This window comes from Orcinus orca, chromosome 14, assembly GCF_937001465.1.
Source record: "Orcinus orca chromosome 14, mOrcOrc1.1, whole genome shotgun sequence".
Lineage (NCBI taxonomy): Eukaryota > Metazoa > Chordata > Mammalia > Artiodactyla > Delphinidae > Orcinus > Orcinus orca.
The window spans coordinates 84,635,667-84,654,705 of record NC_064572.1 but is presented as its reverse complement, the minus strand read 5'-3'; the positions used below and the strand labels follow the sequence as shown (position 1 = coordinate 84,654,705).

Sequence of the window (19,039 nt, the reverse complement as noted above, 5' to 3'; positions counted from 1 at the left end):
CAGAAACATTTTAATGCAACTTTTTAAATTTATTTATTTATTTATTTTTGGCTGTGTTGGGTCTTCCTTGCTGTGCGTGGGCTTTCTCTAGTTGCCGTGAGCGGGGGCTACTCTTTGTTGCAGTGCGCGGGCTTCTCATTGTGGTGGCTTCTCTTGTTGCAGAGCACGAGCTCTAGGCGCTGTGGGCTTCAGTAGTTGTGGCACGTGGGCTCAGTAGTTGTGGCTCATGGGCTCTAGAGCGTAGGCTCAGTAGTTGTGGCACACGGGCTTAGTTGCTCCACGGCATGTGGGATCTTCCTAGACCAGGGCTTGAACCCATGTCCCCTGCATTGGCAGACAGATTCTTAACCACTGCGCCACCAGGGAAGTCTCTGTAATGAGTTTTAATGCAGTTTTATGCTTTGTTTACTTTGACACATGTTTGATTTGAGTCTTCTATGATGTAAAAGAATAATATAAAATAATTGAAATATTAGTGATGAAATTTCATATTTTGATGAGTTTTGTCTGACGAATATAAGTGAGTTTCTTAAATTTCAGAATTGTTGGAACAGTTGGAAAGGGATAAAATCTATAGAAATATGAGCTCTTTGGAGAGATCATACAGATGGCTTTGTCCTTGTGTTATGTGGAACTATTTTTAGAGTATTCTTTATAATAGAAAACAGATTTTTTTTAAAAGAGCAGTTGAGATTGTGAAAATGTTCTGTAGTGTTCTGGAAGGGCTGCAGTGGGCCACCTTTGTGTCCATAATGATAGTATGATTTACATCATTATTTTATTTTCTAAAGAGGCTTTCAGCTGAAAGTGAGCATTCAGAAAGGTTGGGTTAAAGGAGCCAAATGCCAGATCTAAACTTTTTCAGTATTTCTGCTTCATGGAGACTGTTGCAGCTGGAATATACAAAGTATAAGTCAATCACGGTGACACTGATACTGTTTCCTAGATGAAAAACTTAAGACACTAAAGAAAATTTCATCATGCTACTAATTTGCAAAATGAGAGACGATACGATAGATTCAGAAAAAGAGAGGTAGACTATGTTGTAAAGGAAGTATATCTTTAAAATATTCATAGGCACTAATTAATAATATAAAAATACGGAACAATCTAAAGTTACTTGGGTGGTGGAAGCCTTTATGGGAGTTTTTCCCTGGTGGTAGGGTTGCCAGATTTAGCAAATAAGAGTACAGGATGCCCCGTTAAACTTGGACTTAGGTAAACAGTGAATATTTTTCGGCATAAGTCTATCCCATGCAATATTTGGGATATTGTTGTTTATCACAGTCCAGATTTAACTGCCGTCCTGTGTTTTATCTGGCAGCCCGCCTTGGAGGGCATCAGGGCAACAAGCTGATAAAGGTTCTCAGTATGCCTTTGGAATGGACTAGTTCAGGTTGGCTCTAGTTTCTGACCTCCAGCTTCATCCTTACTACCAGCTAGCCACCTTGCAGACATCAGGAGGCATACCAGAGGGGGAACTGGTACATCCGCCCTGGCCAAGCTGACAACCTGATGGCCGGGGGCCACCAGCACCATCTTTGTAGAAAACTAGGAAAAGCCATTATTGTTTGATCGCTGTCCTACCTCCTCTAGGGGTCTGCATCCAGGATTAGAACCAGGCAGGAAGTAGGCACATACCTAGTGGCTAAAATAACTCCAGGTCACTGACATTATTTAAGGGAACAGCGACCTGGGTGGTTTGGGGAACAGCATCTTGTCGTAATGCCGTGGGGCTCATCTCAGCATGTGGCTGTGGAGTCAGCCTTATGGCTCTGTAATTACCATGTGCCCCCTTAATTGGTGGTTAACCACTAAGACCTTGCATGAAAAGGGTGCATGTAAATGTCTGTTAACGTGCGTGTACCTGCGTGCCGTCATTCTTCACGGGGTAGCTGTGTATGTTTGTTGTGGGAATAAGGGTTCTGCCAAGTGACGTGTTTGTGTACGTCTTTCTTCGTCATCAAAATAACAGTCAATGCTGTAATTTTATTTTATTTAAAAAAATTTTGGGGGGGGATTTATTGAAGTCTTTCCTTTATTGTGCATCTTCAATATCTAGGACCAGTATCCTGTTTTCTCCATCCTGAATTCCCCTCAGAGTGCACAGCTGGGGGCCGCTGCAGTGGCTGATGCCTTTTTGGCCACAACATCTTTTGTTCACTAAATGGCAGGGGAAAAACTCTGTCCGCAGCGCCTCATTTTGGTCATAAATCTGACCAACTTTTGGGAGACACATCATGACCAATTTTGTCCCATGGTGCTAAGAAGGCTTATTCCTACATCGAGGAGGATTCTGTGGATAGGCCACTCAACGTGCTAACTTTCAGATTAGGCCCTGTTGACAGTCTAAAATTCTCTGGATCTCCCATCTTACTAGTCTATTATGATCTGGGAAATGTTTTCCCTTGTTCCTTCTTCCCACATCTAGAGTTGCGCTATTACAAATATTCTACGTAGAGGTATATATATGATCGATGGCCTCAAGACATTTAGTCATCATTACTTTGTTGGAGGCCTCGTTAAATATTGAGTAATGCAAGAGACAGCAATCTTATAAAATAGATGGGATATAAGTAATACTACTAGTAACTGTAATTTTAAACTGCATTAACGGGGCGTATCTTCAAGTATGCAGAACATACCCACTTCATGAATATTTTTGCTGCACACCTATGCCTGCAGGACCTTAGAATACAGGCTTTTAGCTTTGCGTTCCTGCTTTCCTGCTCCCCTGTTTTATTCCTTGCTGCCTTCTTTCCATTCAGCCAGTCTTTGACAATTTGACTTAATTGGTCTGAGGGAAGGCCCAGGCATCACCTTGATTCAGGCAGAAGTACTCAGATTCTCTTTTTCTCTCTCTCTCATCTATGATGGAGATATATCCAAATGGGGTATTATTATGTCCTGTACAAATCAAGAGTCAAGGCGTCATTGCCACTGATCACGTAGTTGAAAGAACAGAGCATGGGGAGAGAACATGACCTTGTGTGCATCGGAGAGCTTCCGGCATTTTGTTTGTTTACTTGCCGTTGTTTTGATCTATAACCCGAGTAGAAGCTTATCTGCTCTTTCCTCCCTCTTAGGGTCATTGTAAGAATGAGATGAAACGATGGGTGTGAAAATACATTAACTAAAAACTACCACCCCAATGTAAGGCGATATGGAGAGTTTAAAGTTTCTTGAGGGACCGACCTCCAATTTCATGTCCTAAAAAAATTTACTCTGGATCCAGGGAAGACATATCAAGATGGGGTTGATTGTGAGATGACCTCAGTTGAGCTCAGCCTTTGAAGGCTCCAGGAAATTTCCAATTTCCAGCTTTCTCACAGGAGAATGAAACGATGGAAATAGTATGTGAAATGGAAAGTAAAAAGGCAAAAGGATTAGAACATGAAACCAGAGCTTCCCATAGCATACTGAGGATCTGAAAGATCAAATAGCTGCTAATTAAAATGGCAGAGGTAGAGTCTGCTGCATTGATTTCCATTTGCTTTGTTTCACGGCTGAGAAAACCAAGCCCTGTTTTTCCCCTCAAATAACCATCCCCTTTCACGCCTCCGCAATCAGCCTTCTTCTCGGAGGGTCGTCTCATCCTCCCTCCCCACCTCCTCCCCCCCTCCTCCCGCAGGTCCTCTGCAGCCCTCTGTAGCAGCTTCCACTCCCAGCACTTCATCACGACCGCTCTTGCCAAGGTCATGGGCGGCCTCTCCACCTCTGAAGCCAGAGCATGCCTCCCGCTCTTTATTTTACTTATCTTGACGCTGGTTCACTCTCCTTTGAAACTCTCACTTCCTTTGGCTCCTGAGACCCTGTTCGCTCTTGTTTGCTCTCGTATGGTTTTTTTTTTGTTTTTTTGCGGTATGCGGGCCTCTCCCCGCTGTGGCCTCTCCCGTTGCGGAGCACAGGCTCCGGACGCGCAGGCTCAGCGGCCATGGCTCACGGGCCCAGCCGCTCCGCGGCATGTGGGATCTTCCCGGACCAGGGCACGAACCCGTGTCCCCTGCATCGGCAGGCGGACTCTCAATGACTGCGCCACCAGGGAAGCCCTTTCGTATGTTTTTAATTCTTGCCTTTGGTTCCTCTTCTCGGCTTTGCCCCTTAACTGTTGGTTTCCCCTGAGTTTCTTCCTCGGTGCGTTTCTGACTCAGGGTTCCTGCTGGGCGTGGCATTCCGTCCTGCGGCCTCACTGTCCACCTGTGCAAGGGGGGGGCGGGAGCTCCCGTGAGTGACAGAAGCAGCCACCGCCCACACACGGGCTCCTACTATGTGGGGCGTGGATCTGATCCCCTCACCATCGTCCTCCAGCATACGCTGACTGACAGTCCACATCGCCCACCCTGCTCTGACGCCTGAGATTGGGTCACTGGCTTCCAGTGGATTTTACGCACCTCCAGCCGGAAGTTCCCGATTGCCTTAATGGACTGTGTCCCGATGTGGAAACAGCCCCCCAGCCGTGTTCCCCACTTTGTGTAGTAGCCTCTGGAAGATAAGATTGTCATCCCCCAGCTCCCCTCAGATCATGGGCTTGGAGACATCTCATCCTTCAGACGCTTCTCACGGTATCTGACTCAGGTTCCTTCACTTGGTACCCACTGTGGAGGCTTAGCTCCCACCTCTCAGCCATCCTGCGCCTCCGTGGCAGCCTGTTGCCTAAATATGCCATGTTCTTTACTGCCGTGCAGAACTGGCATTTGCTTTGTCCCTGCCACCTGTGTCCTGCTCATTCCTGAAGCCCCAGCTTAACCAGCACCTTCTCTGTGCAGCTCATTCTGACCTCCCCAGCCACGTCTGTCCTTCCCAGACCTTTGTCCTAATCAGTCATCTCCGTGACGTGCAGGCCCACCACGCACACGCTTCACTCGTGTGCATTGAGCCTGCGGACATGCAGAAACAGAAGCTAAGGACATGCAGCTTAACTCACACACCCATCCTCTGATCTCCCCAAGGAGCATGTGGCCGGGGGATCGGCCGGGGTCGGGGGGAGGCGTGATGGGACATCGGGTGTCTGCTGTTTCCTCTCTTCCTCCACCTGAAACAGGGCAAGTCTCTCACTCCCTGAGAGCGAGTCTGGTTTTTCAAGTGGATGTCGTTATACAGCAGGGACCCCAAAATAAGCAAACTCAACTGTGCTCAACCCAGCGGGGTTCAGGAGAGAAGAAATGGCCACAATGAACTTACAGAAAAGCACAAAAACCATAAGGTACTTAGAAGATTACTGATAACTCTGCCTTGGGTACCGCTTCGCCTTCTGTGCTGGCTTTAGACCCTAGCTCTGCGAGACTTGGGACTCAGCTCTTTGGCATGGATCATACTGTGCTGTCATCACTAGTTTATATCTGTGTTTCTCTCACCAGCCTGTGCCCTCCCCGCGGGTGGTGGCCTCAGCGTTATTCCTTCCTTGTCCCTTAGTGCAGTGTTTGGCATCCAGTGAGGATACGGGCTCTGAGCCTTCCTCTGTGCCTGGGGGCTGGGTCGCTCACTGGCGTGGAGGTGCCTCGTGCTACAGAAGATAGAGGGGACAAAACTCAACCTTTGCATGTTATTCAAATGCCAGAGGGTGCCTGGAGAGCTTCTCCATTTCTGCAGAGAGGTACAAACCACTCTTGGATGACCTGGACTTTTCAGACATCGCGGACCCCCTTGTAGCGAGTTTAGGTTCTTTTAAAATCGTTTTGGAGGTCTTTTATTGCTTGGAAGAACGTGACATTTTTCTTTTGTGGCTGCTAGGGTTCTACCTGGAATAACTCCCCACGTGTGCCTCTCTGTCCCAGTCCTAGAGAGGATGAGTTTCCTCTTCTCTAAGGGAGTATTCTGGTCACTGCAGGAGTTGCTGCAGGCCAGCCGTGGTGCCTGAGCTTGACTGAGTGAGCTCAATGGTTAGCCTTTTGACTTACGGAACGTTGAGCTTACATTAGCTTACAAGCCAGCCAGTAGCGCTTCCTCTTAGGAAATGATGTTATTAAAATACCTCATGTGAGGCTTCTCATAAGAAAAGTACAGTGGCTCCAAAGTTGGAACATTATTTCTAGACTGTGCGGTCTCTTAGGATGGTCTGTTCTCTGCCTCCACCCCCATCTCTTAACTCCCATTGGACTCCCAACCCTACCCCTTGCCTGACAGTCCCCATGAGGCTACGTCTGCCACACAGGAGGCTCTCGTTCCGGCCTCACATAACCTACCTAGCCAAGATTCTGCCCACCCTTCTGGGAGAGGGATTAGCGAGATAAAAGGTGGCACCCCTATATCTTTGGGAACTCAGCTGTTTTTTAAGAGTTGATGGCAGGCAGAGTGGAAGGAGAAAAGGCTTTGGAACATACAGAAATGCCTTCACACTCCTGCACAGCCTCTGCCTTGCTGTGTGATGTTGGGCAAGTGACAAGCCCTTGCTGAGTCTGTTTTCTCATTTGTAAAGGAGATGATGATGGTTACCCTGCTGTCTGACATAGTGCCCCCGGCGTGCTCAGTAAATCTCAGCCACTCTCCTTTCCCTTCATTCATTCTGGCCTTCCTCCTTACACTAGGGCAGGGCCCCTCAGCCCCAGCCCTGTTGCCACGGGGGTGGGTAGTTCTCAGTTATGTGTGTAGGGGAAGGGGGCTGTTCTGTGCATTGTAGGATGTCTGCCAGCATCCCTGGTCTTTACCGTGAGATGCCAGGAGCACCCTCCCCCCCAGCCAAGTCAACTCAAAAGGCCCTGGGTGGGGCGTCGGGGGTGTGCATAATTCCCCAGGTTAAGAACCCCTGCGCTAAGAGAAAGCCGAGAAGGCTAAGGAAACAGTTACTGAGGACCTTTGCTTTGGGTGGAGCCCCAGGTCAAAAATTGGCAAACTTTTTAAATGAAGAGCTAGACAGTAAATGTGTTCAGCTGTGTGGGTCCTATGATCTCTGTCACAGCTACTCAACTTTGCCACTGCGGCTTAAAAGGTCAAAGCAGCTGTAGATAATAAGTGAACCGGTGGGTGTGGCTGTGTTCTGATGAAACTTATTTGTGGACATTGTCATTTGAATTTTATAATGTTCATGTGTCATGAAATATTCTCCTTTGATTTTTCTTAACCATTAAGAAATATGAAACCGTTCTTAGCTCTGCCCGTGGGCAGTGGGCTGGATGTGGCCCTCAGACTGTAGTTTGCAACCTCCCCGGGCTAGACATACTCTAGGTATGATCTCACCAGGTGCCCCCAGCAGCCCTGCAAGGTGGATGTTGTGTGCACTTTGTAGGTGAAGATGCAGAAGCTCACAGAACGGGAAGTGACAGGGCTGACAGCTAGATTCTGACGTCTAGTCTTTCCGGAGCACTCGGCTGCCTCCCAGAAGATCTTCAGCTTTCTTTCCCTTGTGCGTTGTATCAGGACTGGTTCATCAGTCTGGACTCCAGAGGCAAGGTCTCGGCTCAGAGGGCCAGTGTGGAGGCCTCTGGCCAGCGCTGCCCCCGGCAGTCAGTCCTGCCCTCCGAGGCAGCCCTGGCTTTCTTCAACCGCATGTGAGGGCTTCATCCGCGCTCCCCGCCAGTCCTTTCAGTGTTCTTGCTTCCTCTTTGGTCAGCACACAAAGGGCAGGAAGAAAGCCAACACGTTGTGCTTGTTTCCGTGTCCCCCCTTCTGGTTGCTCGCCACTCAGTCAAGGAGGGCTCTGGGCTACATTTCCACAGTGGTCTCTGCTAACTCATTTATTTCTTGTGACCTCTTAGCAAGGCCTTAATATCATTTTCCAAAAAGTTGTCTATTGAATCAGGTCTCCCTACAGTTTCTGCAACTTTTTTTCCTTCCCCAAGCTTGTAGCATCATCATAGAACTGGGTCTTTTTTTAAAAGTTATATTTTAAAATAACAAATGTGGATAATGCTAGGAGATAGAGTGGTTTGCATTATTTAAACAGAGAGACGTTATAAAATATATATTTTTTATAATCCTTGGGTAAGACTCTCCATGTTTGACTGATGTGTTGAGCATATTTGATATTAGGAGAAAAAGAGTTGGATGATGAATTCTGTTTTCAGCTTTTCATCTGTTCGTCCAAGGATATATAAGGGTCTGCTGTGTCTCAGGTTCAAGGTCAAGTTCCTGTGACCCAAGAATGGGTGAGGCTCTATCCTGCCCTTGAGGACCTCAAAGTTTAGTGAACTAATGGTTGTAATAAACTTAATTAAGTAGTTAATAAGAGATATGTAATTTCTAAAATAAGTGATTTTAGAATAGCTTTATTTCTTTTCCAAGAAGTTGCTTGATGCTCATTTTCTTACTTTTTTAATTGAAGTGTAGTTGATTTACAATGTTGTGTTAGTTTCAGGTGTACAGCAAAGTGATTCAGTTATACATATATGTATATATATGTCTATTCTTTTTTCAGAAAAAGAAAATCAGAGTAGCTTTAGATTTACTGAAAAATTGCAAAGATAGCATGGAGCCGTCCCCTACTCCCCACACCCAGTTTTCCTATTAGTCACATGTACATATTCATGGTGCGTTTGTAACAATTCATGATACATGGCTTTTTATATTTTAACCTGAATTCTTTTAATAAGAGAGAAAGGTCCTGGAGATTGAGGACATTTAGAAGAACATATAATTTCTAGAAAGGATGATAATTTATAAATCAGAGTTTAGACTAAAATGCCTATCTTCCCAAGAGAGAATTCATGTGTATCAATATTTCATTTCACAGTTTCATATCACGTGATGGCTGAGGAAGCCATTGCCTATGCGTTGACTCTAGAATTTCTCTGAAGTTAAAACATAAACAGTGAGGACTGTTCCTTCATAGTTGCTCGATAAACAGTCCTGATGGTGATGAGGCTGTTTTGTTCAATTGAAATTTAAAGCTCAGATTAAAAAAAAAAAATCCTCCTATTTTTTTCTTAAAAAGTGTGAAATATTTTTAAACTTATCATGAGAGTGCCGACAACCAAGTGCATAAAATCATGTTAAAAACAACAGAATTGAGTGCTATTATGTGACTTTGACATAATGCCTATGTAGAGAGTTCGTGTGAGATCTTCCTTTCGTGTTGATTAAACATACTCATGAACCCCCCATTTCTCACACACATCCCTGTAAGCATAAGATGTGTGTTTCTCAGTGACGTATACCAGCATTTTACAATTGGACTTTCATTACTGCCTGCCTAAAGAGAAAAATTAAATTAATTAAACTTTGAATTAAATTTCTCTTTAAAGAGGGAAATTAAACACTAAGGAATAAGATTTTGTTGGGTAGTTTTAAGCTTTGGAGTGGAGTAAACCACTGTAATACCTAAGAATTTTCACCTCCTCCCCAAGTACCAATTTTTGCTCCTTTGAGGGCAAACATCCACCCATTGAGAATGCACGATGGGCACCGCACATAAATGGGCAAAAGGAAGTGCGTGTCTCCCAGGACTCCACGTGTTTACAGCAATGTGCCCATTGGAGATTTGGGGCAGGTAAGAATAGAAGTTGATTTCTCCCTCCCTCAAAGGCTGCTCTTGTTAGATTTTCTTCAATTAATTTTTATTGGAGTATACTTGCTTTACAATGTTTGCTTTTGCTAGATTTTAAAAAATAAGTGTTTTATATGAGAACAGTTGTCGATTTACCAAAAAAATTGTAAAGATAATACAGAGATCCCATATACCTCACATCGAGTTTCCCCTGTTATTAACATCTTACATTATTGTAGAGCATTTGTCACAGCCAACATTGACACATTGTTATTAGCTAAAGTCCGTGCCTTATTCAGATTTTCCTAGTTCTTACCTCATGTCCTTTTTCTGTTCTAAGAGTCCATCCAGGTACCACATTACATTTAGCCATCATCTCTCCTCAGGCTCTATTTGGCTGTGGCCGTTTCCCACACTTTCTGTTTTTGATGATACTTTTGATGATAATTTTGAGGGATACGAGTCAAGGGTTTTGTAGAATATCCGTCAACTTGGGTTTGTCTGATGTTCTTCTCCTGATTGAACTGGGCTTATCTGCTTTGAGGAGAAGTCCACAGAGTTGAAGTACTGCGCCTGTTCTACCACATCGAGGGCACATACTGTCAACAGGACTTGTCACTGCTGATGTCAACTCTGACCAGCTGACTGAAGTCACGTTTGTCAAATTTCTCCACTGTAAATTTCTTTTTTCCTTCCTTTCTATACTGAATTCTTTGGAAGGAAGTCACTGTGCACATCCCACACTTAAGGAATTATGCTTCACTTCCTTGAAGGTTGAAGCAGCTACATAAGTTGTTTTGAATTTTTCTGCATGTGAGAGTTGTCTACTTTCCCTGTTTATTTATATAGTCAATTGTTTATTTATCTAAGCTTGGACTCGGGGGTATTTATTTTATATTTTGTGATATAATCAAGCACTGTTTTATGTTGTTCAAGTTGTTCCTGCCTTGGCCACTGAGGATTCTTCCAGTCGGCTCCTGTGTCCGTTGGATATGTGTCCGTTGTTGCGTGTGTATGTCTGTGTGTGTGAGCCCTTTTTTACTTTCTGTTGCGACAAGATGCACCAGGTTTATCTTATACGCTTCCCGTCCCAGTCCTAAAATCAGCCATTTCTCCAAGGAGCCCTGGTTTCTGGGAAAATGGTATTAGAAACCAAGATCTGTGTGCTGGGTGTGCTCACTGCTGCTGTAGTGTCATTGCTTCTTGGTTTTGGCAGCTGACAAAAACAAGGAAATATATGGATGTGCTCTTGCTAGATTCCAAAAAAAAAAAGCCAATCTCGAATGCTGGATCATGACTGGGGCACACCATATATTTAATTTTTAAAATTGTATAGTAGGAAATATAGCAGGAATTTGGCCTTTTTAAAAGAGGTATAACTATACTGGTCAAAAAGGAAGAGTGGCTCTTTTCAATAAACTACATCAGTTCTTGAAATCAAACCCAATTATTTGTTCTTTTCCCTAAAATGCTATTTTAAGGATTTAACTCCCAACTCTCTAGCATTTGACCTAAATCTGGCTTTTCACACTCCTTGAGTTGATGATGCCTCGACGCTGCCTTTCTGCTAATTGCTTGAAATTCATTTGACCTTTTCCTGAAAGTGGCAACGAAGAGATTTTCTTCAGGTGGCATAACCATTTTTAGGTACAACTGTTACTCAGCAGAGGTACTAAGGGTTCTTCCTTTTGCTCGGACCTACTAATTTTCTGAGCATGTGATTTAAAGACATAGTCATAAACCCAGAACAGAGTTGGTGAGAGCACAGAATTAATGAGACCAGGACCAGGGTTATGGGTTGTGTCTCCATTAGGATCCCTGATTCCTGTGGGCGCCATTAGCCTGCCTCCATTCCTTGGCCCTCCCCGGCATGTCTAACCCCAGCAGGCATCTCACAAAGGACCTCTGAAGGCAAACTCAGAGACCATTATGCGTCCTCTATTGCCCATCCCTGATGTAATGATTAGCAGAGCTATATTTGTATAGGTAGGTGACAGATTTTACATACTTTTCCCTAACTTTGGTCACCCACGACCCACATGCAAGATTTTAGCTTAATTACAGAAGCAAGTCACACTGAATAGTCTATATATGCTTGCTCTACATATTGATTTTTTTCCTCAAACACAGAAAAAGAATATAAATGATTAAAATGAAGTCTGTTATCAGGCAGACACATTATGCCAAGTGAAAAGTGTCTCAGACCTTCAGCAAATTCTCTATTTTTTTCCATCCAGTAAGTGCTTCAGGGCTGCCATGTACCGCTATGCAAATTAAGTCCTGCATAGCTTGGGGAGGCAGGGTCCATTTGGTCCCTAGATTTGAGGGTGGTGGTCCTGCCTAGGAACCAGGCACTGTTCAGTGGAATTCTGTCTCACAGTTTAGAGGGGAAAGATTTTGCTGATTAAAGATGATCCTGCTTTTCTATTGAGTTCTTTCTGCATATTCCTTTAATCAGTAAATAGTTATTGAGACCTCATGGTATCCCAGGCCCCGTGCTAGGCACTAGAGGTATTTTGCCCTTTTAAAACATGCATGAAAGCTGGCAATGTCATCTCAGAACAACTTTGAAGCTTTTGCTCAAAGAGAACCCTAGGAAATGTCAACCCCTTCTGTAGTACAAACATCAGGAAGAGTTAAGAGCCCACCAGGGGTGGAGAATTTTATCATAGCTCCTTTGAAATCTAGCCTCTTCTTTTGCAGTTCAAAACAAGACCACTGGGGCATATAATCTTTGGTTGTGCCTATTCAGCTAATAGGAATGTGTTTGCATTGCCAAGAGTTATTGCTGGTTTTAGTGTCTTAAGGAGAATACGTGGGAAAGCATGAGATCCCCAGAGTTCCGGGTTGGCTAACACTGGCCTCCTATGTATGCGTCTCTGCCCGTCGGGAGTGCAGATTGCAGACAATCGCTGTCTTCCCATTTTCATGTCTGCATTGTCTTGGAAGAGTTCAGAAATCCGGTTCTGTAGACCCCCTCGCCTCCTGGCCTAAGTAAGGGGAGAAGGGAGCTTTTTAAGGTTCATCTCCAGAACAGTCTCGGTGGAGTCCCAGAGCTGTTTTTCCAGCCTGCCGTTTCACTGGCAGGTAGCGAGCTTTGTCTGGTTCAGTCTGGAAGCGTTTCTGGGAAGGCAGCTGCCCCGGGAAACGCCTGTGATGGGCATTACACAAACTGGTCTTCCCCTGGGCTCTGAGGACTAAACTGAGACTCATCTTCATACGGCAAACTTCAGCTGTCCAGACAGGGTTAGAAGGAGCTGTTGCGGGGAAGGGCAGAAACAGGGTGCCGAAGTCAAGTACAAAACACTGAGTGCGTTTTGGTTGGTTCTAACAGGCAGGCTCGTGGACACATTCTTTTGGCACCAGCGGGCATTATGAGGAAGGAGCTGGCAGGCGACACTGGCAGGTGGGGAAATGAATTGGAGAAGCTTTAAAGATCTTTTCCCATTAAATCAATGTCCAGAAGCTGTAGAAACGTACGTCTTCAGTTAAGTTAATACCTCAAAGACAACACATATACATTTTTCTGTGAAACCTTACCAGTTCCAACTGCCCGTGTCTTCAGATTCCAAGAATTTCTGCACACACAGAATTGGCCTCTTTTACTCATTAACCTCAGAGGCGACTCCTTTCAAGAAATTCCTATGGCCATGACGGCAAATTAATTTCACTATTTTATTTGAAGCAGCTGAGACTGGAATAGCCAGCCTCAGAGTTTCCTTGCTTAGATTTCTGGATCAAATGGGAAGAAACATTAATTAAGTGACAAGTTCTAGCTTCTATACAAACCGCAGGAGCCTATGGTAACCCTCCCTGCCTCTGCCTCCTGATGCACAAAGGGTCTTAGTGGAGATTGGGAACCGTACTCCGCATCACCTGCGCTCTGAGTGGCAAGTTGCAGTTTTCTCTGGATACTTTGCACAAATGACTCTTAATAGACAAGACACCATCAGGATTGGGGTTTGGGGTGCGGAGTTTTCAGATGAAGCAGGGCCTTGGATGTCCTGCTAAGAAGTTAGAATTCCACTCAGAAGACACTGGAAAGCAACGGAAGGTTTCTGCGGAGTCAAGTGGCATTTGGGGCTGTAGTTTTAGAAGAGGTTTGAAGTAGAACATCTGTTTGAGGAAGGAGAGTGCTGGCAATGGGGAAGGTAGGCTGTGCTGGAGACAGAAAGCGGGGTCCAGGCCTGGGACACGACTAGAGCAGGGAGACAGCCGAGGGGCTCTTGTTCTCTGCGGACCCCGTGCAAACCCATCGCGTTGCCTCGGTGAAGATGAAACCAGGGTGGCAGTGTGACCTGCGGGCCTGATTCCCCTGCTGGTGAAGGACGGAAGGCTGGGGCCTTGCTGTCATGGGTCTTTCTCCCCAGAGCCTCGTGCTTCCGGCTGAGGCATTTCCACTGTTGGATAAACGCATCTGAGCAAAATGGCGTTATCCGTACCCCTTGCAACCGTCTGGGGAGAGGAAGTGGAGTTGGTCTTTTTAAACAAAATATACTGCACCCACATCATTCTCCAAATCACTGCACTCCCACTGCATATGCAGAATCATCACCCTGCAGTGCTTTTGGGGTGAGGGTGAGGAGACAGCCCACATGCTCCCAAGAGGCCACTCCCAGGGATGTCACCCTAGCAGATTCTCCTCGGGTCAGGGACTGTCATGCAGAGTGGCAGGTCCAGTGGTGGTGTGGACCCCTCCTCGCCGGCCCCCCCCCCCTCCCCAGCACTGAGGCCATCGAAGCTGACTGTTCACAGCTGGCGTGGTCATGAGGCATAGGGCCTCAGGCATCAAACCAAGCACGGCCACTTCCTCACTGTGTGACCTTTGGTAAGTTACATGACCTCTCTGAACCTCTGCGTCCTCATTAAAATAAAAAGATACCTATTTCAGAGGGCTGTTACGAAGACTGATAAGATGATGTTTAAGTGTCTAGCACATGCCAGGATTCACCATGTTTATTATAATTATGATTTATTATTATGTTGTTGTTGTTATTTATACTTCCCAGGCCATGAAATGTTCTTGGAAAACCTGGTTTTTAGTGACACAGCCTGTAAGTAGCATCTTAGTGAATTCTTCACTCTTGAGCCCCCTCAGATCCATCTTTCTTGTTGTGGATGAGTCTTTCTCCAACACAAATCTGACCGTGTCTTAGAATTGCATAAAATCTATCAGCGACTCCCCATTTCCTTCAGAATAAGACCCAAACCTTTAACATGGGCCTACACCCCTGTTGGTGACTGAGCCCCTCTGTCTTCCTCATGCTGTATGCCACTACAACAACTTACTTACAGAGGCTTATTGCTGCTTCTGTGCTCTGCACAGTTTTTCTACCCACTCTTTCCTTCCCTGCCCTAAGACCCTCCCTCATGTCCTCATTTTTCAGGACTTAACTCAGAAGTTACCTTTTTTGGTTGGTGTTACAGACCAAATGTTTATGTCCCTCCCAGATTTACAGGTTGAAGTCCTAAGCCCCCAGTGTGATGGTTTTTGGAGACGGGGGCCTTTGGGAAGTAATTAAGTTTAGATGAGGTCATGAGGGTGGGGTCCCCACGATGGGATTACTGCCCTTAGAAGAAGAGGAAGAGACCAGAGCTTTCTCTACACCACGTGAGGACACAGTGATGAGGTGATTGTCTATAAGCCAGGAGGAGTGCCCTCACCAAGACCCCCACCATGCCAGCACCCTGGCCTAGGATTTCCCAGCCTCCAGAACTGTGAGAAATGAAGGTCTATTGTTTGTCACCCAGGCTATGGTATTTGGTTATAGCAGCCCAAGCAGTCTAAGACAGTTGGTTTTTCCTGAACTTGTCAGGGCCACACCCTTTGTCAACATGTGGCTGCTGGCAGGTGCCCAGTCATGCATCCATCACGGTACATATTATCCACACAAAATACTTGGTTTTCTTATTGGTTTCCTAGGGAAACTCTGAAACCTTTAAAGGCAGATACTATGTGTTGCTCATTTCAGTATCCTCAGGGTCTAGCCATGCTCGACACACAGTAGGTCCCCAAAGACATTTGAGTGAATATTTATGTTTACTTTGAGAGGCCTTTGTTTTTCATTTACTTTTATCTTGATTTTATTTGGGTCTAACGCTTTTCTATTTGGGTTTGATGAATGCCACGAAAAATAAAAAATCATTTTCAAAAATCATTTAGCAGTCAAGCATTTTCATAAGTAATTGAGCAAATCAAGCATTTCCCTTAGGCACTTGCATCTTCAAATGATTGAAAATGTGACTGTAAACAACAAGCTCTCAGGCACATCCTTTTTCCTAGAAATCTATGTGTCAGTCTCTTGATTGATCCAGGTGTGTCCCGGGGTGTGAGTGGATGGTGCTCCCAAGGCTTGTCCGAAATGAGAAGCAGAACTCGGTAGGGGGTGCTTCCATGGCTGTAAGCAGCAGCCAGACGTTGGCCTGCAGCCCTGAGCTCACCCCTGCTGTGCTCTCTCTGCATTAAACCCCCTTTAGCGCACCCATTTCCCGCCATCCCTGCCCCCGCACCGCTCTCAGCTGGTTTCTGCTTTGCCTCACCTGGGCCGTCTGGTCTCCTCTCTAGGAATCAGATGGGCTTCTTTTCCCACAGTCTTGGGACTTCTGCTCATGCCCCTCTCTCCAGGTTTGACTCCCTCTCCCTCTGTAGCTCCTCTAGGGGCCCCATGGTTGTGCCCCAAATGCCCCCCCCCCGCTCTCTTCAGGACAAAGTCGGTGGTCTCACCATCCACACCCAGCTTCTCATCTTGCTCCTGATTTGGCTTCTCCTCTGGGCTTCTATCCAGAAGAGGCCCAGGAACCCTCCTGTGAACTAATGCCCGTTCTGACCTTGGGCCATGTGTCCCTCCACCACCCACCTCATCACATGGTGGGGGAGCCTCTTCTTTGCCTTAGAACCACCTTCTTAGGGAAGCCTTCTGGTCACCTCACGTAAGCAGATACCCACTCTGTTGGTTGCTATAATTGCTCTCTGTGTCTTTCACATTGTACCTTGCCATTTTGTTTGCTTGTATCCTGGTTTAATGTCTGCCTCCCTCTTGGACTGTCTGTTCCAAGAGGATGGAGACATATCTCTTTTGCTCACCACGAGTCCCCAGAGTCCACCACAGAAGCTTGTGTGATAAATACCAATGCTATCTGGGTGGGTGGTGGATGGATGGGTGATGGGTGGGTGGGTGATGGATGGGTGATGGGTGGATGGGACCATCACCTGGAAGCAGATGGTGTTACTGAGGCTTCTGTGTTCTCTGCCTCCCTTTTATGTGGGCTCCTTGGGCCTCTGGCCATTCCTTATAAGATCTCAAAATGTGCTTCCGTATCCGGGGTGGGAGACTTTGCCCTCAAAGAGCATATTTTGAATTTTCTGAACTGGCATTGTGGTAGCCAGCCTCTCAAATGATCCTTGCCTTTCTGATGCCCCCTCCCACATTGAGTCAGGGTTGGTCTGTGTCCCCAGTAGAATAAGGCAGAGGTGACAGGATGGGACCTTACACTTCAGCTTGGTCTCTTGGATTTCTCCTTTGGGGGAAGCCATCTGCCAAGCCACAAAGATGCTTGAGCAACCCCGTGGAGAGGCACAGATTGCCGAGTCCTCCAGCCAACAGGCAGCACCAACCTGCCATCTTGAGCGGATCCTCCGGTCCCAGCCAAGCCCTCAGGGGACTGCAGCCCCCACCGACATCGGGCCCCACCACGTGAGCGACCCCAAGACAGACCCTCTCAGCTAAGATATTCCAAGTTTCTGCCCTACGGAAACTGTAAGCAAGTTAAATGCTCTCTTCGTTTGAACCAAAATAGTTACCTCCCATGTAAGAATGAAGCAAGTAAGTAAGAAGGTGTCATTTAAAATTAAAGACAAGAAGAAAATCAAAGTCTGAGGACTTGACTTTCTCATCTCTTCTTATGGTCTTAACTGTACTGCCAACGTATCACCTTTAGCATCGTGCTAGTCTTACAAATTACTGGTTTTGGAGAATGGGTTTAGATGGAGAAATTGTCCTCCCCCAGGTCTCTCCTTCCTCATTCCACCCCAGTTACCCTTCTGCATTCATTCAGCAAACATGGGCAGGATGTGGGGTTACCAGAGAAAACTCCCAGTGAGATTTGAGTTTCAGACCAGCAGCAGATAGCTTTTGTATAAAAGTATGTCCCATACCGTATTTGAATTTGAATTCCAAATTTAACTCTGTGTCGTTTATATTTTTTCCTTTTTTCCCTAAATCTGGTAACCCTAATTGACCATCTACTCTCTGCTATGAAGATGAATAAAATATAATCCCTGACTCCTCGGAGTTTTCAGCCCAGTAGAAGAGACGAACACTTAAGTTCATCTAAGTTTTTTAAACAACAACAACAAAATGATGTATTTGCAACACAGTCCAGCCCCCATCATCACTTCAATACAGCATAGGAGTGGACAGAGCCACACTGCAAGCATCACTTAGTCCAAGACAGAACCCATGCCTCCCAATACAGCAAGACTGTCTCCCCCAGAGCCCCATGCCCAGAGCCCAACGGAACACAAACAGGCAAGTCCAGGACACTGAAGAGAAAACACCGTTCATGAGCTGTGCTAGAACATGTGGCATCGGGGGCGGGGTGAGGGAACCAGCAGGGAGGCTTCCCGGAAGGTTTATCCCGCACTGAACCGCAGTGTAGAGTGGCTCCCCCTGAGGGCGGAAGCCTTGTTCTGCTTTCTAGGATCCAGGTATCACCTTACACAGTGGATGCTGTCTCAAATGTATTATTCCCTTCGTGGTACGCAGTTTCCTATTTTGGTCCCTTCTTCTGAACAGACATAATTCAGCTCTTGGTAATTTTCCTGAACATGTTCTACTCTGCATATTAGCCTCACACCTTTATTTACTAAGTTTAAAAAAAAAATTTTGTTGGAGTATAGTTGACTTACGACGTTGGGTTAGTTTCAGGTGTACAGTGCAGTGAATCCGTTATATGTATACATATATCCACTCTTTTTTAGATTCTTTTCCCATATAGACTGTTACAGAGTATTGAGTAGAGTTCCCTGTGCTATACAGTAGGTCCTTATTAGTTATCTATTTTATATATAGTAGAGTGCATATGTCAATCCCAATCTCCCAACTTATCCTTCCCCCCTCTTACCCCCTGGTAACCATCCATACCTTTGTTTTCTACATCTGTAACTCTATTTCTGTTTTGTAGATAAGTTCATTTGCACCTTTTTTTAGATTCCACATATAAGTGATATCATATGATATTTGTCTTTCTCTGACTTACTTCACTCAGTGTGACAATATCTAGGTCCATCCTTGTCACTGCAAATGGCATTATTTCATTCTTTTTTATGGCTGAGTAATATTCCATTGTATATATGTACCACATCTTCTTTATCCATTTATCTGTTGGTAGATATTTAGGTTGCTTCCATGTCCTGGCTATTGTAAATAGTGCTGCAGTGAACATTGGGGTGCATGTATCTCTTTGAATTATGGTTTTCTCTGGATATATGTCCAGGAGTGGATTTTAAATACCATCCTGATGAAAATGAGACTGGCATCCTACGCTGTAATTTGCAGTCAAAGATAATGTCATGGTGTTGGTTTTTTTGGCATCCACCTTCCAGTTTCTCTATGCCTGCCT

At 45.5% G+C, this 19,039-nt stretch overlaps 1 protein-coding gene across 1 annotated transcript in view; it reads left to right on the top strand.

Annotated features, from left to right (window-relative positions):
* Positions 1 to 19,039, top strand: part of ADAM12 (ADAM metallopeptidase domain 12) — a 387,388-nt gene that overhangs the window by 61,662 nt on the left and 306,687 nt on the right. The gene's annotated exons all lie outside the window — the stretch shown is intronic.